Genomic DNA, 24,583 nt, shown 5'->3' with positions numbered 1-24,583 from the left:
CCTATCATTGAGGAGCTCACCTCCCCCTCGCCCACTAGAGGTAAAATATCTAGACTATACACCATGCTGCAATCCAGATCTATTCCAGAATTCACTAAGCTGAGGCGGGCGTGGGAGGTGGACCTGGGTGTTGAAATGTCTGATGAGCGCTGGGCGCACTTGTGTGATCGCATACACCAGGTGTCCTTCAACTCCCGCTTTAAATTGATAGTTTAAAATCCTACATAGGTTCCACTACACCCCGATCAGATTGCACCACATGTCTAGTGATCACCCCGCTAGCTGCCCTAGGTGCGGCCATGATGCGGCTGATTACATTCATATGATTTGGTCCTGACCCCACCTTTCACAGTTTTGGGAGGCGGTCTGCTCGACGGTGTCGGCCATACTCAACTACTCCATCAATCCCTCCCCGGTGGTATGTCTCTTTCACAACCTCCCAGGCCTCCCCTGGAACTCCAGAAAACTAGCGGGCCTCTGCCTGCTTCTCGCTGTTCGTTCCATCCTACTGTGCTGGCTTCGCCCCTGGCCTCCCACACACGCCCAATGGCTAAGAGCAGTCACGTGGGCTTCGGCCTCGGAGGAAACTTGGTCTCACCTACAACCCACTGACTCTAGGCCCAGGAATATCTGGCTCAGATTCCGATCTTATATGTCAGATCTGAATGTGACACCAGCCACATCTCCCCTAGCCACCTCTCCCCACCGACCAGGGCTCTCGCCTCCATCATAGCTCCCGGACTTTTTGTTGTTTGTTATAAAAGTGCCCAATAGCTGTGTTCATCTGTGATGTAACTCCTGTTTACCTGCACTGTATATTTATTGTACTTGTATTGTACCTGTCTGGCGCTGTTCGCCTGTCTTTTTTGCTGCCACGCTAAATGAATAAAAAGTTAAAAAAAAAAAAATGAACAGGGGTGTTCTCGTCTACATCCTGCAACACTGCTGGTACAACCAAAACGTGTGTTCCTGGGCAAATCATTTAATTGCACTGTTGAGGGTGAGGCTTTTTAAAAAGAGAAAGTTGACTGCTTTTAATATAAAATACAAGCAGTCCCTACATTCGGGGAGGGGGGCCTACCAACAACTTTTTTTCTCGGGGGATTCGACATAAAAAAAATGTGTATACCACTGCCATTGCCCAATGCGGCCAGGGCATGGTTGCAGAGCCCAGCGCCTGAACGTGGGTCTGCTGCTGACACAGTAAGGTGACAGGTGGAAGATGTTGGCTACGAAAGCGCACTACCGGGGGCTCTCATATCCCCCCACCCCAACAAGGAAACAGAAAAGTTTAAAATATGGTTCTGTCTTTAAATGCACTGGGGTGTCCTCTGGAGTGAAGGCCGTGATGCCTGCTCGCAGGGGGTGTTGTGTTAGAAATAAGAGACGGTTATGACTGTGTGAGGAAGAGAGCGTGGGAGCAGGGGAGGAGCGGTGTGTGTGTCTGGGTTCTGCTATAATGGCCCCTAAAATAACTTCCTAGGCTCCCTCCTTCCTTCCCCCCCCCCAACGTACTTATTCTGACATCTGTCTCTGCCCCCGCGTTGTCCCTCTCCTGTTGAGCGCTGCCGCCCCCCAGTGGTCCTGCTTCCCCTGTAGTCTCATCATGGGGTTAATGGGTCAAACATTAACATCCTTTTGTCTCCACTCCTGTTGTGCCTGTTAGACTCAGCCCTATACTGTAAATTTCACAACAGGGAGTGGAGACAAAGGGGTGTTAATGGTGGGTGGGGACGCTGAGCTGTGACTAACAAAAGTGCCAGCCAGCCCAGCTTCCCGCAAACTCGTTTGGGCAAAGCTGTGACTGCCCTGCACTTCTGTCAGCCACAGCTGACTGCCTTGATGACGGCGGGCTCATCTCACGTCGTGGCTGCGGCCGTGGCGGGACAATGATCTGCTGTCAAGGGGTGGGACCAGAGGGCCCCGGTAGGGGCCCGGCTCATCCTGACTTTTTGGAGACTGCCGGGGCCCAGCCCCAGCTGTCCCCGGCCCACTTAAAGCACTGGCAAAGCGGATACCCCTTATAAAGATGAAATGAAACACAAAACACTCATGTTATGCTCTCAAGCAAGAATGATCTATCGTAAATATGGCATATTCACCTTCCTACCAGTACTCCTGTTTTATGAACAAAAAGCAATCCCTGCATTAACATATGGTGCCCTATGTAAACCAGTCGATACTCCTCCATACTGGGACTACCTTGAGGGTCTTTTTTGGAAGACGATATTAATGTTACCCAAGAGCTTTCCTGTTTCCATAATCCGCTATGAATTCGGCATCACATCGCTAATAGCGGTAGTGGATTGGAACTCCCTTTTACTCTATGGGAAGTGCTTAATGAAGGACTCCTTTGATTCCACTAGTGTCTCCCTTATATCGCAGACGTTTGGGAATAATGGAAAAGATATGATAAATGTGTGGAAAGACAGCTGTATGGAAAATATGGCTGAAGCTGACACACTAGTACATCTTGACAATAAATCTAAATCGTGCCAAAAAAAAGTACTGGTTTTACGATTGGTCCAACACAAGATTTCAGTGCGAGCAATATCAAATCTGTAAAACTGGCATTTTCATCCCAAAATTGATTAATAATGATCTTAAATATCTGCAGAGGTTTCCGGATGTAGGCTATCACTCTAAAATAATGAGACTACGTTTCAATCTATAGCCAGCAAGAGTGGTAATTGCAATTCGGTGTTAAGATTGTGATGCAATGAATGGATGCAGATTCTGCAAGTCAGATAGTCTGGTCAAAACTTCGGAGCATTTAATGGTGCATTGCAAGGCACTATCCAGCCTAAGACTGGAGTTTCTTTTTCAGGTTTTTTAGTAAATATCAAATTCTAACACCCAGCATGATGTGGTCAACAATTATGGAGTAATCGAAGCGGTCTACTGTGGGCAAATCCCTTGCAAGCTAAAAAAACAAATGCACAAAACAAAATGCAAAAAGAAAAAATGAAATGGAGTGCTTGGGTGAAAGGCAGTCAAAACATCTAGCAATGTGTGAAATTAAATGCAAATATTTAGATGGCCAGTAAGACAAAACAAACTCCGAGGCCGTTTTATTTAAGGTTTTAAATCTTGAATGACAAATGATACCTACTATGAGTTCGTAATTTTAATTGATGAATTTGTGTTTTACCCACTTAATGACGTCCTGCAATGTTTTATTTTTTAATCTCAATTTAAATGTTTTGAACTGATGAATGCAGCTTTTATAAACAAATGTACAAATTTATAAACTAGTTATTTGAAAAGTTGTAATTGCAACTGAAACAAATAAGTCGGTCCTTTTTCCCTTTAGCCGAGAGGCACAGGTACAGGCTGAGCATCTGGAAGACTTGTGGATTCCAATAAAAAAAATACCATGAAGTACCTGGGGATACAGATACCTAGGAACCTACTTGAATTCTACATGGTTAACTACCCCCGCTGCTGCATAAACACTTTGGGGACATGGAGCTGTGGTGGAGGTTTACCTTGACATGTCTCGGTAGACTGTATGCAGTCAAAATAACACTGCTTCATAAAGTATTGTACTTTTACCAGGCGTTGCCTATTGCAATGCCATACTCTAATTTCGCAGAGATGAAGTAACGAATTAACAAATGCATATGGCATGGACAAAAACGGCGGGTGCCTTATAGGATGCGGATACAGCCAAAGAAATTGGCAGGGGTAGGGTTTCCAGATATGCGCACATACTATAGGGCAGCCCAGTTCAGGGCGCTGATTCCCCCCCACACCCGCAAGAGTGGATGCGCAGAGGCCATGGGTGCTCATAGAGAATAATACTCTGAGGAGGTCAGTCACTCTGGAAGAATGGCTCTGGGCGCCTCGGATGGCAGTTCCCCTGATGGTACATGGGCATCGTATTATTGACCTGCTGTGGGCATTATGGAGAATCAAAAGGGAAATGGGTGGAGTGCGACATGGCCGTCCTCATTGAGCCACAAGCAGTCTACGAGTGGCTATAGCAATAGAGGCCCATCGACGACTAAGCTGCCGACGAAACCTGTATCGTCCACGACACTTCAAACCTCGTCATCAGCCTCCACAAAATAATCGTCGACTGAGTCCCATCACTCGTCCACGAAGATCCCATCGATGGATAAACAGTTAACCGTCGACGAAGTCCTCGTCCACGAAGCCACCGTCGACGAAGCATACAACGCCGTCGATGAGTCAATTCCTTCGACCACGGAGAAAACAAACTCAAAACAACCGCCGCAGATGCCACTGTTACACCATCGAATTTAAAAACCGTGCCTCCTATATTAGAGACTCATGAACCAACAGGAGCACAACTATCTCCTTTAAGAGAGATGGCCGAACTCCCAGACCTCATTCTTCAGGAGGAGTTTTCAGACACAGAATCAGTTGGTGAGCAACCCTTTCTCACCCCCAAGGAAAACCGTCCTCCTGGCAACCAACTAGAGGAACCCGCCGATCCTTACGATCCAATACTCATGGAGTCGATGCAAAGGATCATTGACGAATTCAACAGACGTCAAACGGAAAAGAAGTCATCCTTACCGAAAGAGGTAACCCCTCCACAGAGGAACATCTCACCTCTACATGGCACACCTAGAGTCTCCTTCCAGGAGAAGGCCACATAAAAGGGCACGTTCACCTGAACCTCCTTGCAGATCCAGGAGCAGCACGCTCAGTGCTTCACCGACAAGGGTCCCATCTCCAAGATCATCGCCTAAGCCAAGATCACCTGTTCGAGATCCTACAATTATATCTTCAACCGCATCGGTCTCAGACTGGCAAGAAGATCCTTTCAGGGATTTTTCATACCCCGAGGAAGGGGAGATTACACATGAGCCTGACACTTGTAGCGAATGGGACCATTAGATAAGTGAAAAACCTACAAAGAGAGAGACTCCAGGAGATTCTTCACCACCGGACGATTTGGTATCTTGTCATACCATTATCGGCAAAGCTGCAGACTTATTCAATTCTTTACTACTAAACTAGATATCAGTAAGGTTAGGCCCAAGTGATAAAAAAGCATTGGTGGTGCAGTGCTAGGGGCGGAGCTTGGGGGGGGTGGCATGAATTTGTGTGGATATGAGTCATTGAAGTTGAGCGCGGCAGCTCATTTATTTTTGTTTTTCTTTTTGAATTGCATTGTAAAAGGCTCCGGTACTATCCCTGCAAGCAGGAACTTCCACAAGTATGGACGAAGGGGGAACTATGGACTAGGCGTAAAGTAGTCCCTACGGTGAGTAACGTTTTCAATCATTCTGATTAAAGGTCACTTAGATGAGTAAAAAGCAATATTGATCAATGTACCCTGTTTTTTTATAACTTGAAAGTTCTGCACTGAACTGGGAAGGGATTCTGGAGTAACCTCAATGTTGGAGTCGTAGGCCAAAGAAAAGCTTCGTAAACTGCACAGGTAATCCTAACCCGTCCTCAGATTGCTCCTTTTATGCAGAAAAAGGAAGACGAGTGGTGGGCAGACTGTCCATCCTGTTCTCGGGCGAACTTCAATCTGGATTTTCACAGTGAATTTCTGTATGCTTGTAAGGGGAACCTGACCGACTGCTTGCTTTATATCAAACCAGAGGGAAGATGCCCGTTATTTTTGGGTATTCAGTTGTCACCTATAAGCCAAAACTATTACATTACGTTACAGCTGGGAAGAGGCATGCGAGGAGAGATGCCGCTTGTACGTGGCGTTTGGCTGTTGACCCACGCGTTGACTGGCCCATGGCCTTGCTTATCGCTATGGCCATTCCCATCCACTTCCTGCCTCTCACCACCGAAAACACATCCTCCTGGGATCTCTTTGAGCTAAATTTCTCAAGACTTCCCATCAAACTTTGTGCTTTCCAGTTTTTTGTTTTCAAAGCGGTCAAAGTTCAATGGAGCTGTGGGTTTAATACAAATGCCTTAACAAGGTCTTCCTTCAGACACTCTATTTATAAGCACTATGCGTGTCCTTTACTGAAGCACTGTTATAAACCAGCACTGGCAAAGGCAACAGTTTTGCTTTATGTATAAGTACTAGGCATTTGACAGGTACTGCTATTATACACACCGTTTTGCATTTGCTACCGTCGTTGGCCAGTGAATACCACTACAGCATTGCCTGGCAAATGCCTTTCCCATGCCTGTCTAACTAATATACAAATTGACAGTGAATTGAATGAAGCTGTTTTACAAACGTGCAATTGTTTACCGATACCTGTGCGGAATGATCCTGCTCACCCAAAATAGTGTTCAGTCTGGGTGCATATAGCACATTTTCAAAGCTATTAGACTTCTAAAACTACGAGTGACATATCATGAATAATATATTATCATAAATGTGTCCTGTGGTAGGATACCTTTTTGTTGTACAATGTCAAAACGATTTGCTTTGTCAATGCTCGTTTTCTTTGTTTTTAAGATGAAAGTAAAGGTCCCTTCAGTGATAACTCCAAGCTAAACATGAAATAAAACTTAAAACTGCTTGGATGAAAAAGTAAATTCTCACACAACTGCGACAGTCATTGCGGGGAATTAGTGTTAAAACGTGAAGCACGGTAGTCCTTCCCCCATCACCAGATTCTCTTGTAAGTGGTCCCTCGCTCCTCGCACCAACGCACCCATTATTTATAAGCCGGTGAAGTTCCGACTGCATGCAGCGGTAATTCAATCCCTCAGACGAAATGGAAAATGAAGGTGTGTGTCTTTATTTTCCTTGAAGTTGAGTGATTGAATTACTGCTCCGTTTGTAGTGAGGCTCTTAACAGTAGATTGATAGTTGGCGTAATGGCAAACAACCAGTGTACTGTTTGGGTCCGCAACGAGCTTTTTTTCGTTTTCATTTACTTTTATCATGCTCCGTGTTGATTGATAGTCTTGAATATACAAATTCATGTGCATACAAATGTAAATACCGTAAAGCCTTCAGTGCTTAGGAGTCTGTTTAAATGAGTAACTATTAACAAGTAGAACCAGAACAGAAGGGTTAGCCTTGGTAAATGGTGCACAATTTCAACCTAAAGATCATGAGAAGTTCGTTTTTTTTTGATTTGTTAAATTCAAAAATACTCACTGACTGCACTCTTTAGAAAGGTCTACTACCCCGTCCGCCCCATTGTGCCCACCTTGGGTAATCATTTAAGGTGGTTTTTAAATAGTCCCCCAGTGTTTAGTAGTCTTTGCAGGTATTCTAGGTAAATCCTACTTGTTGTCCACTGTCTGTTTCCTTCTTTTAGGTGTCACACTCTCTACCTGTATGCCTCAGGGCCCGTTTGTTTTGCGCGGTACAAATTTAACAAAGTAAAGTTAAATGTTCAGTAAGGGTAGTTAGTCTATATTAAATTGGATCGCCACCCTACCTCTTGTTCCTCCCCATAATGATGCCCTTGTTTAGCAGGAACAAATGTAATGTAAAAATCCTTACCCACTACCCTTTCATAATTTAAATAGACTGTGATTTGCATGCAGATAATAGCCACTCTCAAAAGTGTACAAACATGATCAGCAATTTTATTTTTGGGTCTCCCAAATTTCAAACATTCAACAGCAGAGCATGTATTTTGTTCATTGCATACAATTTTCAGAGTTTTTGCATTTGTTTTTGTATTTTGTAAAGTTCTTTCTAATCCCCGGTACTTTCGATCATTTGCTTAAATAGCAGGGTTATAATTTTTTCGTTTCACCCTCAACTGGTTACTTTTCAGATGGCAGCACTGTTCCATCTCGTTTTCTTTGCAGCCTTGCATGAGCAGGATCTCCCATTGATTCTAGGGATAATGATCAAACTATCCATTTGACCTTGTTATATTTTGCAGTGCTTAATTTGTAAGAAAATAAACGCCACCAATATAATTGGTGTTCAGGCTGCAAAGGCCACTGGTTCATTGAAGGTTATGGATGCATGGTGTGATTTACAGCTACCAATCAATATAACATATTGTTACTTGAAAAAATAATATAAATAATTGTTTCTTTAAAACACATTATCGGTAATATTTTGCTCTGATCCCATGAGTGGCAAGTGGAATATTTTAACAATCTTTCAAAAGAAAATAAGAGCCAACACGCTTTCTTTCTATGGTAAATTATTGGACCAAGGCAGGCAAAATTATGACTGGACTGATGAACGTGCCTTTCAAACACTGCAGCAAGATTGTTCCTTGGTTTGGCGCTCATGCTAGGCACTTTCACTGACCTTGCCTTGTTGTGGCTGCTGGCTGGTGACTGTCCTGTTGTCAACCCACTTTGCTGGTTATTACAGTAGAGAATTTGCAGCAACGTTAAGGAGGTTGATTGCATGGCCAGCATCACAGCCCAACATTGTCACCTTCTAACTCATTGTTATTCAGGAAAATGGATAAATAGCTGTGCCCTGACAACCTGGGTTATCATGTTTGTGAAAAACAATGAGCAAAACCAGGATGAAGAGATCAAGATCAGTGCACACTGTTTTTATATTACTCGAACTGACTGACAGTTGAAATAATAAAGTTTCCATAACATCACAGCACAATCAAGCTAGGATTAGAAATAAGTGCCAGGGCTAAGCCCTGGCAAGGCCCCCCACAAATGAAGCACTTATGTGTTGTCGTATAATAACGGTACAGTGTGAGCAAGAACTGTATTTTCCAACTTGTATTACTTTGTACACCTCCCTTTTCCTTACTGGGAAACTACTGCAGTGATTCTGTTCCAAGTGAAGTAAGTTAATGTTTCTTAACCTTAAGACAAGCGATTTGCTCTCACAGCGGCCAAGGTAGATACTGTTCCCAAACTCCAACTGAGAAGACTCAAATCCATTCAGTGTTGTGATTTTATAGAGAATGATGTGCGCAGGAGGTGTTTCCATGAAGTTTTCATCACTGAAGAGATGTTGTCCTAGTGACAGGTCTTGTTTTTCAAAACCTATAACGGATCAGGGCACGCACCAAAGGACTCCATACAGGATGTAGTATTGCAGGGGTTCTCATGTGTAAAGATGAGTACCTCGGTTTTGCTAGTTTTGATTTTTAGTGAATTCTTTTCCATATCATCTAATCTTTAATGTGGTTGGATATTACGTTTACTGGAGAAGACCCGGTCACCAGAAACCTTTACTACAATTTGTGCATGTTCTATGTAGTTCATGAATCGAAGACAGTTCTGTCCAACTGTCCCGTGTAAAAATCATTTAGGCAAGAGAATGATGACAAACACAGTGGAACGCCACATGTCGCAGAGATGAAGGGGAAAGCACCTACATTGAATGAGTGTGTAAAAGAGGCAATTCGGGTTGCGGCTGACAGGACCTGAAATGGCCTTATTCCAGGATTCTTGCTTACCTGATCCACATTGGCTAGCCTGCCTGCTTGGAGGCTTTCTCCAAAGAACAAATGAGGAGCTCATGTCCCTGAAGTTGCAGAGCACCTGATGGGATCTGGTGGTGCCTCTCAAATGCTGTGGGAATGGTGACTGAGAAGTGAGCGGACAGGGAAGTCATCCCTGTGGCTCCAGAATATGTGACTTCTAGTGCCTACCAGGACACTTGGGGGGGTGGGGGGGGGACCATTGTGTGGAAAATGAGTGGTGGAATGAGCAAGATCTCTGGGCCTGTAGTCAAGGAGCAGGATAACTGAAGTCGGAAGTGCTTTGCTCTCTTGCTTTAGTGGAGCTCAGGTAGCAGGTGGGGAGAGTTAGAACTAGGTTACTCTTGCCTGCTGGGAGCACAGTTGCCTGAGAGGGAAAGATTAGAGTGATCTCTGGGACACCAAAGGTGGGTTACTCCTCTCACATGGATAGCCCCGCATCAGGCACCAAGAGAGTTGGTGGAACTAGTGGTAAGGCCGCACAATAGAGACCTGGATACTTGGACATTAATTGAACCCAGGAAGCAGAGTGGGATAGGCTTTGAAATGTGCATCATCCAAAGCTCTGTGTGTTGGGGCCCTTTCTCACTTTATGCCAGTGAACTGTGTTTTCCCACACTGCCACCATCAAGGCCTGGGGTTGCAGGCCCCACCTAAAGGATGCAGGCAGTCCTCAAAGATGAATTTAACAGAATGGGAGAAGCTGCAGCAGACAACCTGAGGCCTTAATAGAATTTCTTTGGGCATGAAGGAAGATCACTCACTTGTGTAGAATATTTGCGCATTTCTTCTTGCAGAGGGCAGACAATTACTGTGATTCACACTTGATAGTCTGGCTCTGGTCCACCATCCCAAGAAGCCTTCTGTAATTTGTCAACCAGAAACCTTTGGCACCAGTTCTTGGCTGAGCCTCCTTGAGTGAATTGGTACTAAAATCCAATAAATGTTTGGAATGCTTAATACCTACCCGACACTCAGGCTGTGATTCTGTGCAGCCCTTGAGCGCATCTCTTGTAACAATAATGAAGGACACCTCCTACTTTGCCTGTTATCTTTAAAAAATGACATTGATTAAACTGGAAGGATAGCAGCAGCATATTTACAAAAGGCCTAGACACAAATTAATGTGAATTCATGGGAGAAAATGGGTCCACACGCAAGTGATTTAAAGAGGACCTTTTGAACACACTAGCAGAGCTTGCTGATGCCAAACTAGCATGATGGACCTGGTTTGCACAATGAAAAACCTCAAATTGACATTGTAGAGTGAAGGCCTGAAGCCGAGTGGAGGCGTTGAATCTTGTGGGCTGTAATTAAGCAAATGTTTTAAGACCACCTTACCGGACATTGTTCAAAATGACCTGATTCTTGTAAAAGGGCATTCACTAGGTCTATTTTGTCAAGTGTGGTGGACAAGATTTGGGCCCCTTCCCGAGGGCTCCCACTGCATCAGCCTCAGTTTTCAGCAAATGAGGATATCAAACAGACTGGTGGTAAACCAAGCTTCTTGTATTAGACAGCATACAGAGTGGTGAGCTGTTGAGCAGGGCAAGTGGCCAGGCAGTCGGCACACAGTTATCCCGGGACCACCCCTAGAGCCCAGGTCACCTAGTACATCATAAGCAATCACTAATATATTATAGCTCTTTCACAATGGGGGTGTTACTTGGCACCATATTAGACATTTGGCAAGAACTGTCGACATCTCACTTGTCCGCTTGACACACAACCTTGCAGGGACATTGTGTTGTATTATGGATCAGCGACATTTGCAGAAACCCTACTATTGTCTCCCATATATGGTGCTAATGCTATACTTGTAGAGAATAAGCGGAATATAAGGTCTGATGTGTTGTGGGCATGTCCGGGGTGCTGCGTGTAAAGGGAGGCAGAGGGAAGATCTGATGCCTACATGTATGAGAGAGAGCCTAATGTTGTATAGCATAACAATCCCAGCATAATATCGCATCACAGTCCTGCCACATCAGCCCCTGTTTGGTCGTCCCTGAGACAGGGCGTAGATCACAGGTTGGATGATTGTAGTATAGCATCAAAGACGCCCATTACATTGGTGTATAGGCACAGGGATTGTCACAGAAAGGATGCTGCTTCATATACATAGCTTGTCCACTTCTAAGGTCCTAATTCAACAATTCATACAATTCAGTGTCTGACATGTGTCCTAAAACCTCTGTAATTTCCTGGTTATCGGAGCAGTCCTTTGAGTAGAGGGGTCTCTATTTCGAGTGGCAGCAGCCTGGCCTCACCGGGCAAGTGAGACACCTGTATAGCACAGCATGACAGAAGGCAGTGACTAAGAAACACTATAATTGCAAAGGCTGCAATTATAATAACAATCATTAAAATACCATGTATAATGAGCCCTGTTAATCGAGTGTTTTCAATCCAAGGTAACAGTGAGCCGGCATAACCTTTGTTTATACTGTGTAAGGTGGTACCAACCCCTTCGAGGTGTTTTATGACATCCTCAACCTTGGAAGAGTTATCGGGTACCCAGGTGTAGCATTCTAGCCCTATCATTTTATAGGTACCCCCTAGGGCAGCTAGTAAATAATAGAGCGCCATTCTATTCTGGAGGACCATGGTTCTGAGTGAAACCTGTTGGCTTTTAAGTATCTGTATTCCTTTGGCAGTGTTGTTGGTTACCTGTTCGAGGAGGAGTGATGGGGCATGAAGTCTGGCCCTGTTGGTGGTTGTGCCATTGCTCTGGATCGGGAACCCTAGGAGGCCTTTGAACAATGTCCAGGCATCTTGTTTGGATTGTGTGGGTGGTGAGTAGTAAGCTTCTGGAAAAAGGGACACGCAACAGATTGCTGGGTGAATGAACCCAATGGTGCACTGACCAGTTAGCTGGTAGCCATTGGTAGGCGCTAGCACAAATATAACCCTCTGTGGGTGTAGAGTGCTATTATTATAAAATTCTTATCTTATGACAGCTGCGTCATTATAGGTGGTGGTAACACCACTTCTGTTAAGGACATAGGTTGCTGGTCTATTACCCGTTGAAGACAGCGTGCCGATCGCGGTAAAAGAGATCAGAGCATGTACACTAAATGCGGTCGGTATATTGGGAGGCAAGTTATTGGCGTAGCTGGGGTAGACTAATCCCTGGGGAAAGGGATGGGCCATATTGGAACAAGAAGAGTCCTTGATCAGGAGGTCATAACAACATTCAGCAAAATGGAACAGGACGGTGATGAAGGGAATCCCCCACTGGCGTACATAGAATTGTCAGAGCATATATAGCAAACTGAGGCATTCATTAGGTCAGCGTAGACCCAAGAGAAGTTAAGGAACGTGTTGGTGTCTGGATGTAGGTTGGTGGATGTAGGGTGCAGCAGAGCAAATATTATGGTAAGGAACAGCAACATGTTGTACACAGTACATATTCAATAATACAGCCGTATTCCTAGCTTTAGCAGTGCAACCCTAGAGCGATTGGGCCCTTATGCCCAAAAGTTCCAAGTGTGGGTTGTTACAGGACCCGGTAGACAAGAGAGACGATGATGCAACAGTTCTGGATCTCTGCCAGGATGATGACAGATGCGTAGAGCTGGAAGATCAGTTTGCACTGCTGTGCACATTCAGCTGGCCTCAAACTCCCTTGGCTGGAGAACTTGTGCTCCTACACACCAGGTGTCGCTCCAGTCACGTGACTCGTGCATCCAAACCAGGAAGTGTATAATGGATGCAGGCAAGCGGTTCCATTACTCTGGTCTGTCGCAGCGACCAGAAGCGTTTTCAGATTGCGGCAAGGAGAAGTTGGTGGCCTTTAACACGCGGGCTCTAGTGCATCGCAATTTTGATTTCACGCTACAATGGGCACCTTTTGACTGCACTGGGTGACATGGCCACATTGGTCTCTTCCTTTCTACTCCACAGCATATCACTGAGTACATCTGTACCGGCTAGCACAAATGAATCTACGTGAAGAATTGGTTGCACCTCATGTTCTCACCGCAGGACTCCATTTGAGACTCTTATAGACTGCAGTTCCACGCCATGCGCTCAGTTTAGTTGATACATTTACACTCCCTTTCCTCTTCCTGGTTGTAAATGCATTTTTGTCCCCCTGTGTATGTGCTTTCGGCTTACTGGGTTTTGTTCCCCTTTTCGGATGATATATTTTCCATGTCTGAGGAAGTGATGGTGAAAACAGAGGGAGCACAGTCTGCAGCACGCAGGACAGGAAGGGGGTAAATCGGGGTGTACGTGTCTGTTAAGAGAGTGAAGGACTGTTTGGTGTGAGGGAGGATGCGGATAGGGGGGGAGTTGGGTTAATTAATTGACTATGCCTTTTTCTTTAAAAGGAGTAAGAGGGCCGCCAGGAGGGGGAGGTCATGCCACAAGGGACGGAGGAGACTGCAGGTCACAGGCCGGAAGAGGCGTTCGTCTGGGTGTATTAAATGGCCCAGGAAAACTGTACAGGTGGGCTGACGTGAATGGAAGCAGAAGCGACAGCTGAAGACTAGAGTTGCTGCACGCGAGGGAGCGGGTGAACCTGCCGAAAGATTGCAGTGACTGTTGGGGAAGTCGGAGGCCAGTGCCACGCGTAATGCCACCCACAATGAAGCAGGTGAGGCTGCCAAAAGGGAAAAGGTGGTTGGGGCAGAGAAAAGGATGAACTCTTAAGCGGAAGACCACCACTGTGGGATTTTTTCATAACCGGGACAGTCTTGGCCGGACCTTTACAAGTAGCGGACCACCATAGGAGAAATGGGACACTGGGCAGGGGTGAGGTAACCACCGTCCTACTACCAGAAAGTTGTACTACTTATAAGTAACCGTTAAGAAATCAAAATAAAGAACCGCGTACAACTTCCCTTGAGTCTTGCATGCTTTGTAATAAAACCAAAGGATTGACACCATGAACAGGGACCAAAGCCGTGTTCGCAAGGCTTGGTTGTCACAAAGATTGGGCTAAGTATTGGTTTAGCTTTGAAAAATAGATAAAGAATACAACATTTAACCAAGTATGGGTCACTTAAAATGCTGTTAATATTGGTTTTGCATTGAGTTGGTTGGCTGCAATCATTGTTTGTTTTTTGTATCATTGATAGAAGCACAACACCTGTCCAAATATTTACCATTCTCTTTTGCTGCCCTGAGTAAGGCTCGGCCCCTGGAATACCCCAGGTGGATGCAGCCGAAACCCGATTTGGCATTTTTTTTCTTTTTAAAATGTTTTCTTTTTAGGTTATGGACAACTTTGGGTGTTGTATTTTAAGACACCGTTTTCAGGTGCTGGGCCAACACACAAGTATGGCCTAATGTGTATGTCGTTTGAGAGATCTGTGATTGGGTTTTCAGTTTCTTTTTTTCTCTTTGCACAGTTTTGTGTCTGTTGATTTAGTGCACAGGTTGGTTGACTCTATACTGTTGGTGAAGATTCTTTCTGCTTCTCTAGCTAGCTTTGTTCTTTCGGGCAGGGTATGCTTGATGGTATCTTACATCACATGTGGTGCGAGACCTTATTTTAGAGAAATGTGCAGTTTGTTTTTGTTTGGTTTTTCCAATACATTTCCCTGAAACTTTAATCATTTTATTTTCTATTGTGTATTGTTGATTTAGTACAAAGAAGAAGAATAATATATTTTTATGAAAATCTCCTCTGTGAATATTCAAAACTCTGTGAACCATCAGACCTGTATGGATTATTTTGGGCCCTGCACTCCAGGTGCGCAGCGTTATGGCTGCTTGGTGACAGTGCGCCACCCGTAGGACACAAGGGTAGCAAAAACATTTGAGCGCAATGGGTGAGATGGGGGCTGCGCTCTGCAAGTTGTACCTCGGTACAGTTAGGAGAACTTTGTTGAGGAGTGCTGGATGCTGAGTCACCAGTGGTTTAGCTGCTGGGGACCCCGATGAGCAGCTGCAAGAGGGGTCTTTCTCCTGTACCCCTGCAGATTGCCCCTTTGCTGTGACTTTGGTGCTGGCGGAAGGCAGGTTCTTTGTCCTGGACCTTTTCCTTTTTTTGTCTAGTGGAGGTGCGGTTTTCACACACTGGCTGCGGTGTGGGTTGTCAGCAGGATCTGTAAAACTTTTCCTGCGAGGATTCAGGCATGATTTTCACTGATGCCATTTCAGGACCACCAATTTCCCCCCCGGCTGGAGGCTGTGGCACAGCGTTTCAGGTGGTCGAGATAGAGCTTCTTGAATTTGCTGGAAGTGAGAACTACTAGCATTTGTTTTTTTGAAATGTGACGCAACCAGACCATCATTCAGTTGGAAGTCAGAGTTCAGGGGAAGGTGGCGGAGTAACTGGAATTCTCATGGGCCTCCCCATGAGTATCTTATGAGGGGAGAGGCTATGCACTCCATTAAGAGTTTCTTGGGTCCATGCGAACAAGAGGGAGGGCATCGGGCCATTTTAGGCCCGTTTCTTGGCAGACCTTGGCAAGGGGGAGCTTCATGTTGAAGTTTCGGCATTCCACTGCCCTGCCGATTGTGGGTGAAAACTACAATGGGGGTGCTGGAGGATCCCTAAGGCACTGCAATTGTTCTGTACATTTTCTTCAGTGAAATAGGTGCCTCTGTTAGAGTTTATGAAAACTTGAAGGCCAAAACGTGTGATGAACACTTTGAGCAGTTTCTTGGCCCCTGTAATGGAATTGGCATATTTACTGGGGTAGGCCTCAGTCCATACAGAAAATGTGTCCGTAATGACAAGGAGGCACACTTTGGTAAGCTTATGAAGTCTATTTAGGGTTCCATGTAATAATGTCGCCACAAAAATCTCGCCATGCAAAAATATCGCTGCAAAATGGCAGTTTTTTGTGGCGACATTATTGCATGGAACATGCGGGGGACACCCTGTCCCCATATATATGGTAACCCATATAATATCGCTGAAACCTTTTCCCGGCGATATTATTTACGGCGACCATATATATGGGGATAATATTACCTGATGCCCTATTTAGAGATTCCCAAAGTAGCCCTAAGGGACTTCATGCGCTCCTGGAGTGGTTTTCACAGGCTTTCCAGCGTTGAATGTCAGACACGGTTGGTCAGTGAGCACAGTATACTGAGCAATGGCGTGCTTGGAGGCAAACAAATAACCTCTGAGGTCATCTTTCCTTTGCTGGAATGGGACACCGAGTGAGCAACACGTGATATATGGTAAGGGAGCTAGTGGGGCCACTAACTGGCCTGTTATCACGCCATAGGTGATCAGAGAAACAAACACTTTAGTGATTTTCCCAGTCCTGTTTCTCTTCCTTGGCGTCGGGGGGGGGGGGGGGGTGGGCGGTTGCATCTTGGAGGTCCGCCAAGACAGAATGAGATGCTAGGGGGTCCTCAAATGATAGGAGAAACAGCTGCACATAATCAGGAGCCGAGGGCTACGGAGGACTGATTTTTTTTCCTCATGGCCATCAGCCAGCGCATTACCCTGCAAGGTGCTGTCAGAAAGTAGAGTGTGGGCCTTGCACTTCACGGTGGCCAACTCAGTAGATAGCAAAATTGTACTAAGCAGGGCTTCAACATAGGGTGCATTGTGAATGGGCATACCTTGTGCAGTTCGGTAACCTGTTTCCAGAGGGTCCCGTTGTCGCGTGAGATACCAAAATCATAACATGAAGCAGTGTGTATATAGTGGCTGTGCGTTGTCTGGGGATGGTGCAAGCCCGTGTGAGGGCAAAGAATTCAGCAACTTGCGCTGATCGTACTGATGGGAGCTGAAAAGCTTTTAATACTTCATAGGAGGTTCAAAAGGCAAAAGCTGCCTGTATACTACCTGTTGAATCTCTAAGGCGAGACCTATCATCCAGGAGGATCAGGTCTGCATTGGTGAGGGCGATATCCATTAGGTCTGTTCTTGGTGATGATACAATATCAACCACTGTAAGGCAGTAGTGCAGCTGACCGTCCTCGGGTGTAGGCAGGAGGGAGGCCGGGTTGAGTGGGGCACATCTGAGTGATGTTGGTGGCAGAGAGGAGCAGTTTTTCATATTTGGTGAGATGTGCAGCAGACAGGTGTTGTGTTTTACCCCTGAGGAGGAGTGCTAATGCAGAGTGGCACTGCTAGGTTTATGTGGTGTCCTAAAGCGATGTCAGCTTTTGTAAGAAGGGCAGCAGCTACCGCTCTGATACATTTGGGAAACATGAAAGCAACCGGGTCTAACTGAACTAATATAGGCTTCCGGGCATTGTAGGTCCCTGTGCTTCTGTGGGAGTACACCTACGGCATACCCCCTCTCTCTCATATTGCAGAACAGGGTGAATGAATTAGAGTAGTCCGGAATGGTGGAGCAATGGAGAGGGCAGTCTGATATTGGTGAAGGCTGTGGAAGAATCAGGAAACTGTGAGCTTGTCAGGCTGGGAGTCCTGTAGTATCTTCTGAATAGGTGCTACAGTAGAGGCACAACTGAGGATACAGGGGCGACAAATTGCTAATTCCTAGAAAAGAACGCAGCTGCCTTTTTAGTAGTGGGCGTGGGACATTGTTAGATGCAGGATACTCAAGATAGGCAAGGCACCTGGCAACATGGGAAATGTGTCCTAGGTAGCATACTGTAGGCAGGCAGAGCTGCAATTTTGCTTTGAGCACTTTCAGCAGTGAGAAGCACTTCAGAGTTGGCGATGGAGACCTGAAAGAAAGGTGATGCTAACAGGAGGTCATCCATGTATTGGATCATAGTAGGCCCTCCCGGGATGGTGACATCCCAGAGTTCTTCCTGCAAAATATGGGACAATAGAGATGGGCAGTCAATAAAGCCCATTGGAAGGGACATGTAGGTGAGCTAACATGCCTTGTAAGTGAATGCAAAGAGATCGAGTCCTGGTGGATGGGGACAGAGAAAAAGGCAGAGGCGAGGTCAATGCAAGTGAAAAATTGGCTGTGCGGTGCGATACAGGAGAATGGTCAGGAACCACCTGATGTGAGGTATTACCGCTTTTATTAAGTGCGTGCAAATTGTGCGCAAAACTGAATTTGCCTGTGCCCTTTTCACAATTGGGAGAACCAGAGTATTGCCAGGGCTAGTGGTGTAGTAGAGGATGCTCTGATCAATGAGGGAAGAGATGACTGGCTTGCTACCCTCTTCTTTTCGAGGGGATAATCTGTACTGTGGCACACTTGACAGAGGGACCTCCCGGATTGAGAGTAATGCGGACAGGTTCAACAGAGAATGTGGCCTACCTCATTGGCATGTGCCACCCGGAGGGCCACTTGCACGGAGTCAAGAAGTTTTGTACCTGTGTAGCTTATGCGAGCGCGAGAAGTGCAGGAAGCTCTGGGTGAGTGGGTTGTTGGAGGATATGATATGGCATTTATAACGCACCTGAACATAAGTGTTTCTAGGCGCGACAAGACAGGGAGGGGAACAAAGAAGGATAAAATAACGATATTACTAGGCCTTCTGTCCTTCAGATCGTGCAAGTGTGTGAAAGAGGAAAGGGGAGAAGTGGCAGGGGAAGGGGAGGGGGAAGTATAGTTAACTCAAAAGTGCAGCCAGCGGGTGGTTCGTAAGTTAAGAGAGAAGGGACTGTCGGGTTGCAGATATAGACCTTTAAGGGCTGGGGAGCCCGGAGGCAGTGCAAGATTAACGGACATGCAGGAGCCTGGGCTCGAGTTCAGAGGGTGACCAGGTGACCAGCTTGCAGAGCAGTCAGCTGCACCAGCAGGGGAGAGGAAGAGAGAATGTGGATGCAAAAAGGAAGGTCTTGAGTTGCTTCCGGAATCGGAGGTGGTTCTGCTCAAGTTTGAGAGGCAGCAAGGCTTTTCCAGACATGGGCCCAAGTCGAAGAGATAGATCTGCCCTCAACTCTCTGGTCTGAGAAGCGTCTGACCCTCAGATTTGAGGTGGACGAGCTGAGAACTCGAGAAGGAAGAGGTTTTGGAAGATAAAGGTGGAGGTAGAGTGGTCCCAAGCCCCAGAAAGCCTTCAGAGTGTCTTGAAGTTGATCCTTGCAGCCACAGCGAGCCAGTGAAGAGATTTCAGAGCTGGAGAGATACAATCCCTGGGCTTTAGGCCAAGGACACCTCTCGCAGTCCTGTTCTGGATAAGTTGGAAAGGTCTAAGAGTAGAGGCAGGAAGATGTAGAAAGAGGCTTTTGCAATAGTCCAGCCTAGCGAGGACCAGACCTCTGGCGACAGTGAGCTTCTCTGGGAAAGTGAGAAAAGGAAGAATACCTCTGATATGTGCAGCTGATAGCTTGACTTCTTTGAGACGTTGGAGATGTGAGGAGGGGGTGGAGTCGAAGATGACACCAAGGTTCTTGGCCTCAAAGGAAGGATCAGGAAGAATGCCCATAGTGGGCGGTCAGAGATAGAAAGGAGTGAGCGGGTGTCCCAATGAGGGCGGATCTCATTCTTACTGGCATTAAGGCAGAGATCATTGGTGGCACATCGTTCCTGAATGGCGGCCAAACAGTCTGGTATGAGAAGAAGCAGAGGTGGTGAGTGGAGCTGGAACGAGAGCGGAGTGTCATCTGCATAACATTGAAAATTGGAGCAGAAAGTAGCAATGCAGTGAGAAACAGTCAGCTTGTCTAGATTGTGGAGCCTCTAGATGAATATCAGGAGGACAATAAATGGTACAATGTGTGTTGCATAGCAGATCAATACCCAACAGATTTGCAGATGAGCAAGGGCTTAACAGAGGCATGATGGAACCAATAGAAACAGACAAATCATTTGATACAGAGTGTGGAATAGTGGTGCCAGATATCCCAACAGCATTGGAAATGTCCTGTGCGTAACTTGGTTGCTCACAGCATTGACCGCCTGGCACCAGTGTCAAACAATTCACCTGCCCCTCTCACATTTGAGAGAAAGACCAAACCGGTCCAGTGGAAGCAGAGCAGCAGACAGCACAACAGGGGTCTGCTGCCGCAAAATAATTTTGTAAATAGTCAGTGCTTCACCTGTATTCCAGGCTGTTACGGTTTGGTTCTGGCTCTCGAACATAGAAAGTGAGGTGGCGATTGGGACACAGGGGGTGGTGCAGGAGATGGGGGAGGAGGGGAGGGCTCTGGAGGTTGGTGCTGGTGGCATGACAGCTTGGTGGGGGGTCCCTCTTGTGTGGAGGAGGTGGTCTGCGGGGTCTCAGGAGAGGCGAGCATGTTGTTAGTTCATCTAAAAGGTCTCCAGGTGGTGCTGTAGGTGCTTCTGAAAGGAAATCTTTATTGGTGTCTGCAGCAACACTTGGGTAGAGGCCTCTTTTGAGTGCGTTACTGTTTGGCTGGCCGGCAGGCCTTGGAGGGATGCTTGTACTGCTATTATTTCTCTAGCTTAGCCTGAGGGTTCCTCAGCGATCAAGTCTGACTGTCCTGCAATCTGTCTGTGAACACGCGAAATAAGCCGACCACTGACCATCAGACATCTTGGACTTTCTTTGTTCCAAAGCCTTGTGCAAGACAGCAACGTTATCTGCATGAATACATGAAGGCATTTGCCCCTACTGCAGGTGTAAGTGTTGTTGTGATAGCCCAAAACCCATTGCCCAGTCTAGAAATCAAGAGCGGGGAGACGCAAGGGGAGGTGGGGCTGCAGATAAGAGGGGTGGTGCAATCAATCTGCCGGCAATTGATATTTACCGATGGTGACAGCGTAAAGACAAACCAGAGAGGTGCTATCCAAGGGGAGACTAAAGCAAGCACGGATTGATAGTTTGCTGAATATAAAGATAAAGTAAGACACGAGGAACAGGGTTGCCGGAGCAATAACATTTGGCACCCAAATGGCAAAGGTCCATCAGCATCGACTCTTTAGCAGAAACTAGAACACAGATCTAGACTGCAATGGTCCGAGCGTTGTAGGAAGAGCAATGGAGGAGGGTGCCAATCACGAAATTGTACTTATGCAGGAACATTTTTCCCCTTTGTATGGAAGCAAAGCATGTAGGTATGTCTGTAGCATGGACAGGGCCTTAGTGAATTGTAGAAAAACATTCTGGACAGTGCCCACAATATATCCCAGAAAACAGTCATTTCATCAACCAAAAAATTACTGACAAGTAACCCCAAGGGAATATGTAAATTCCCTAAACAAGGCAGCTTGCAGGCATAAAATTAAAGACTTCTGGCATATGCCGTCTGGGATATGTGTGGTTATGACATACTACGGCGACCCTTTGAGTGGCAAAGGGAAGCCACAGCATGAAGAAAGTCCAAAAGAACCCAGCGGCAGAGAAAGAACACACAAGACATACCTGTTGGCTGCAAACCACAGGATTGCACAACAATCTTCCAGTGACGTCCCGCTGAGAAAGCACTCCTAATAGGCAACCAGGGGCAAATGCATCAGAACCTGCATCTGATCTTGGAGGCCATGCAACAACACACCTGGACACCCTAGTATCAACCCCCACCCCAGTCACAAATTGTGGCGGCACACAACCATGGGTGCAGTGACTCTGAAACTCACTCAACCTAGAAACTGCAGTGTGTCTCTATAGTTTGAAAACCAGAAATGGATTGTGAAATCACACAGTGGCCCTATGATTAATCGCAAGAAAACGCAATGAGGATCGAAACCTCTTCAACCAATGTGCGAAACAAAATGAACAGTTACCCAAACTGTTAAACCAAACCTAACAAAATGAGAATCAAAACATCCAATGCAACAAGCGTTACCAAACTTAACAGTAGTAGAAACAGAAGCAGTTTTAATCAGAACATGAGAAATGCACAGCAATGCTATGTACACGATAAACTGTGTTTACAAGAAAGGCCCTTTACAATAGAACTACACACAGACTTCAATCTGTAGTTCAGAACTTGTCTATCATGGTTTTGTTTGGCGTGAACATTTTGTGGAACCATTGGCTTCAATATGAGTTGTGGCTGCCTGCCAGCGCTTCTCTGCATTTAGATCGAGCTGCTCTGATACAGGGAAAAGGGAACATTCTGTGCCTCTGCGACTGCTCTGCTACAATATAGGGCACCTATCTGTTTACTTGACTGCCAAAATACTGTACATTGACTCGTAATCCTAAAGAACTCTCAGAATATGACAAAAAAACCTAGTCACACGATGGCTTGCGGCACTAATTCATGGTGACTCGATTCGCGCTCTACACTGAAGCCAGCACACAGCGCATAGAAGCAAAACAGACAGACCGTAGACCAACATGATGAATGCGACCAGAGATGAAAATATCTGCGGAGCAGCCACCTGCTCATTTACAGACAAATGAGTGAGAGTGAGTGAGCGAGAGAACGAGAGAACACAGCATTGCAAATCAACTTTTAGTCAAAATAAAGCGACAGAACATGTATTTTAATGATCAGTCAGGGGATCGGGTTCACTGCTGTGCACTACGCTGGAGATTCTCTGCAGACCTCTCGAACCATTTGGCAAATTTGCCGTCAACGGGTGTGCCGTGCTTATAAGGGCGCCCTCCAATGGTGACGACCTTGTGTTATTTGTTAGTTTTTCTTTGATACAAAAAAATAGAAACCTGTATTTGCGCCCTTTGCTATTGCTCTTTGTTATATTTCAAAATGTAGAGAGAAACTCTGGTTTGCTGAATTGAACAATTTGTTATTTGTATTTTTTCTTCAAAACTGGATTTTTGTTTAGTTGTCTGAAAAAACAAAACCAGAAAAAAATGGATTGTTTTTTTGAACATTTTCACAACCTATATTTATCAATAATATTGGTTCTTGATTTTCAAAGAAGATTTGCATTGCATTATTCAAACAAGAATAAAAAAAAGAAAAACCAATACTTTGTATATATTGCCCACATACTAGCATGAATGCACAAGATTTATGTGCTTAGTTTAAATAACATTATGAAATAAAGAGGCTCCAAAGGTGATGTAATTTGAAAGAGCACTCACTGTTTTGCTATTGCAGTTTTTTGCTTCTGAGTATGCTATAGTTGTTTGTTTGACAAAAGCAACAATTGCGTGCCGTAATGCTTGTATCTTTCACACTCTTGCTTCACAAATGATGATTTCAAGGCACGGTCTAGAAAGGATGAAAACCAAAGTGTTTTCTAATTAGAAATGAATGTTTGTTCTTTTTACTATATTTGTTATTTTCTATGTTTTAGGTTATGCTTCACTTGAAACCGCTTTTACGGCGTTGGCGCTAACTTTTAAATTTCTATAATAATGTTAGATGGTGCCTTACCTTCATTTGCTTCTGGTGTTCCTTTCGAATACGTGATTCTCGCGGCATGATAACCTGCATACTGAATCGGGAACTTCCGTATTTCTGTTGCTACAGGATCGCGGTCATGTGAAAAAATGTCACGTGACCGCTTTGCTACGAGATCACGTTCACGTAAAACATTGATGTCACGTGACCGCTATTCTTCTATTTTGGATTGGGGCAATGTATAATAGTGATTTTTTTCGTTAGTGATTAGATAGTCGATTCTATCGAAACATTTATACATTTATTGTAGTAGAAAATATATTTATTGAACCACATATATTATGAAAAATGCTCCCATAGTTCTATTAGATAATTGGTACAATTTCGGTCATGTTTAACATGTTGTCACGTGACCGCTGAGTGCTCTAATTATAGGGCATTTTCAGTGGGCCCTATTTTGTGTGCTTGCGTTTGGGCTGACTTAAATTTGTGTGGTGCACTACAAGATAAAAAATAGGTAAACAATTGTACTTTTTCTTGTCTCTGGTGGAGCACTTGAGTCTTTTTCCTGTTCTATGGATGTTTCCTCTCTGGCTGAACAAAAGTAATGGTAGTAGTAAATCATAGAATATGTATATGTTCAGTATCCGAATTCAAACCTGTATGGCAACTGTCCAGTGTACATATCCAGTAGGCTTCTCTGGATCTGAGAATTTTCTCCAGATTGCCTTCTCTTTGTGGCTTGGTTATCTTCTCTATTCCAAAGAACTTGATTTCCTTTATTGGTTTATTTGCATGTTCCGTCATGTGGTGGTAGCCTAATGGGTATCTAATGTCATTTTTGCTAATAGCTCTTAAATGTTCTTGTATTCTTGTTTTGAGTTTCCTTGTTGTACTTCCTACATATATTTTGTTACACATGCACGTGATGGTGTAGACTACTGTTTTGCTATTGCAGTTTATGAAATCCTTAATTTTGTACTTCTTGCCATTTGGCAGACTAATACTTTTTTTTCCCATTTTCCGAATGTGGGCAGTTGATGCATGTCCCACATTTGTAATTTCCTTTGAGTGACTTTTTGTTCCATAATTGGGTTAGGCCTTTTTCTTTTGGAAGCGAGAAATGTGAATGGCTCAAGATATCCTTTAGGCTTTTTGCTTTCTTAAACGTGAT

At 45.1% G+C, this 24,583-nt stretch overlaps 1 protein-coding gene across 4 annotated transcripts in view; it reads left to right on the top strand.

The window, feature by feature from the left end:
- Positions 1-24,583, top strand: part of AFTPH (aftiphilin) — an 826,627-nt gene that overhangs the window by 184,522 nt on the left and 617,522 nt on the right. For 2 of the 4 annotated variants that reach the window (XM_069608170.1, XM_069608172.1), the window contains one exon: positions 5,155-5,239. The exons of the other annotated variants lie outside the window; for them this stretch is intronic. The gene's annotated coding sequence lies outside the window, so the exon portion shown is untranslated. The remainder of the gene's footprint in view (positions 1-5,154; positions 5,240-24,583) is intronic. 4 annotated transcript variants of the gene reach the window in all.

The sequence above is a fragment of the Ambystoma mexicanum genome, chromosome 4q, assembly GCF_040938575.1.
Source record: "Ambystoma mexicanum isolate Mex_15411 chromosome 4q, UKY_AmexF1_1, whole genome shotgun sequence".
NCBI lineage: Eukaryota > Metazoa > Chordata > Amphibia > Caudata > Ambystomatidae > Ambystoma > Ambystoma mexicanum.
This window is presented reverse-complemented; position numbering and strand designations above follow the sequence as displayed.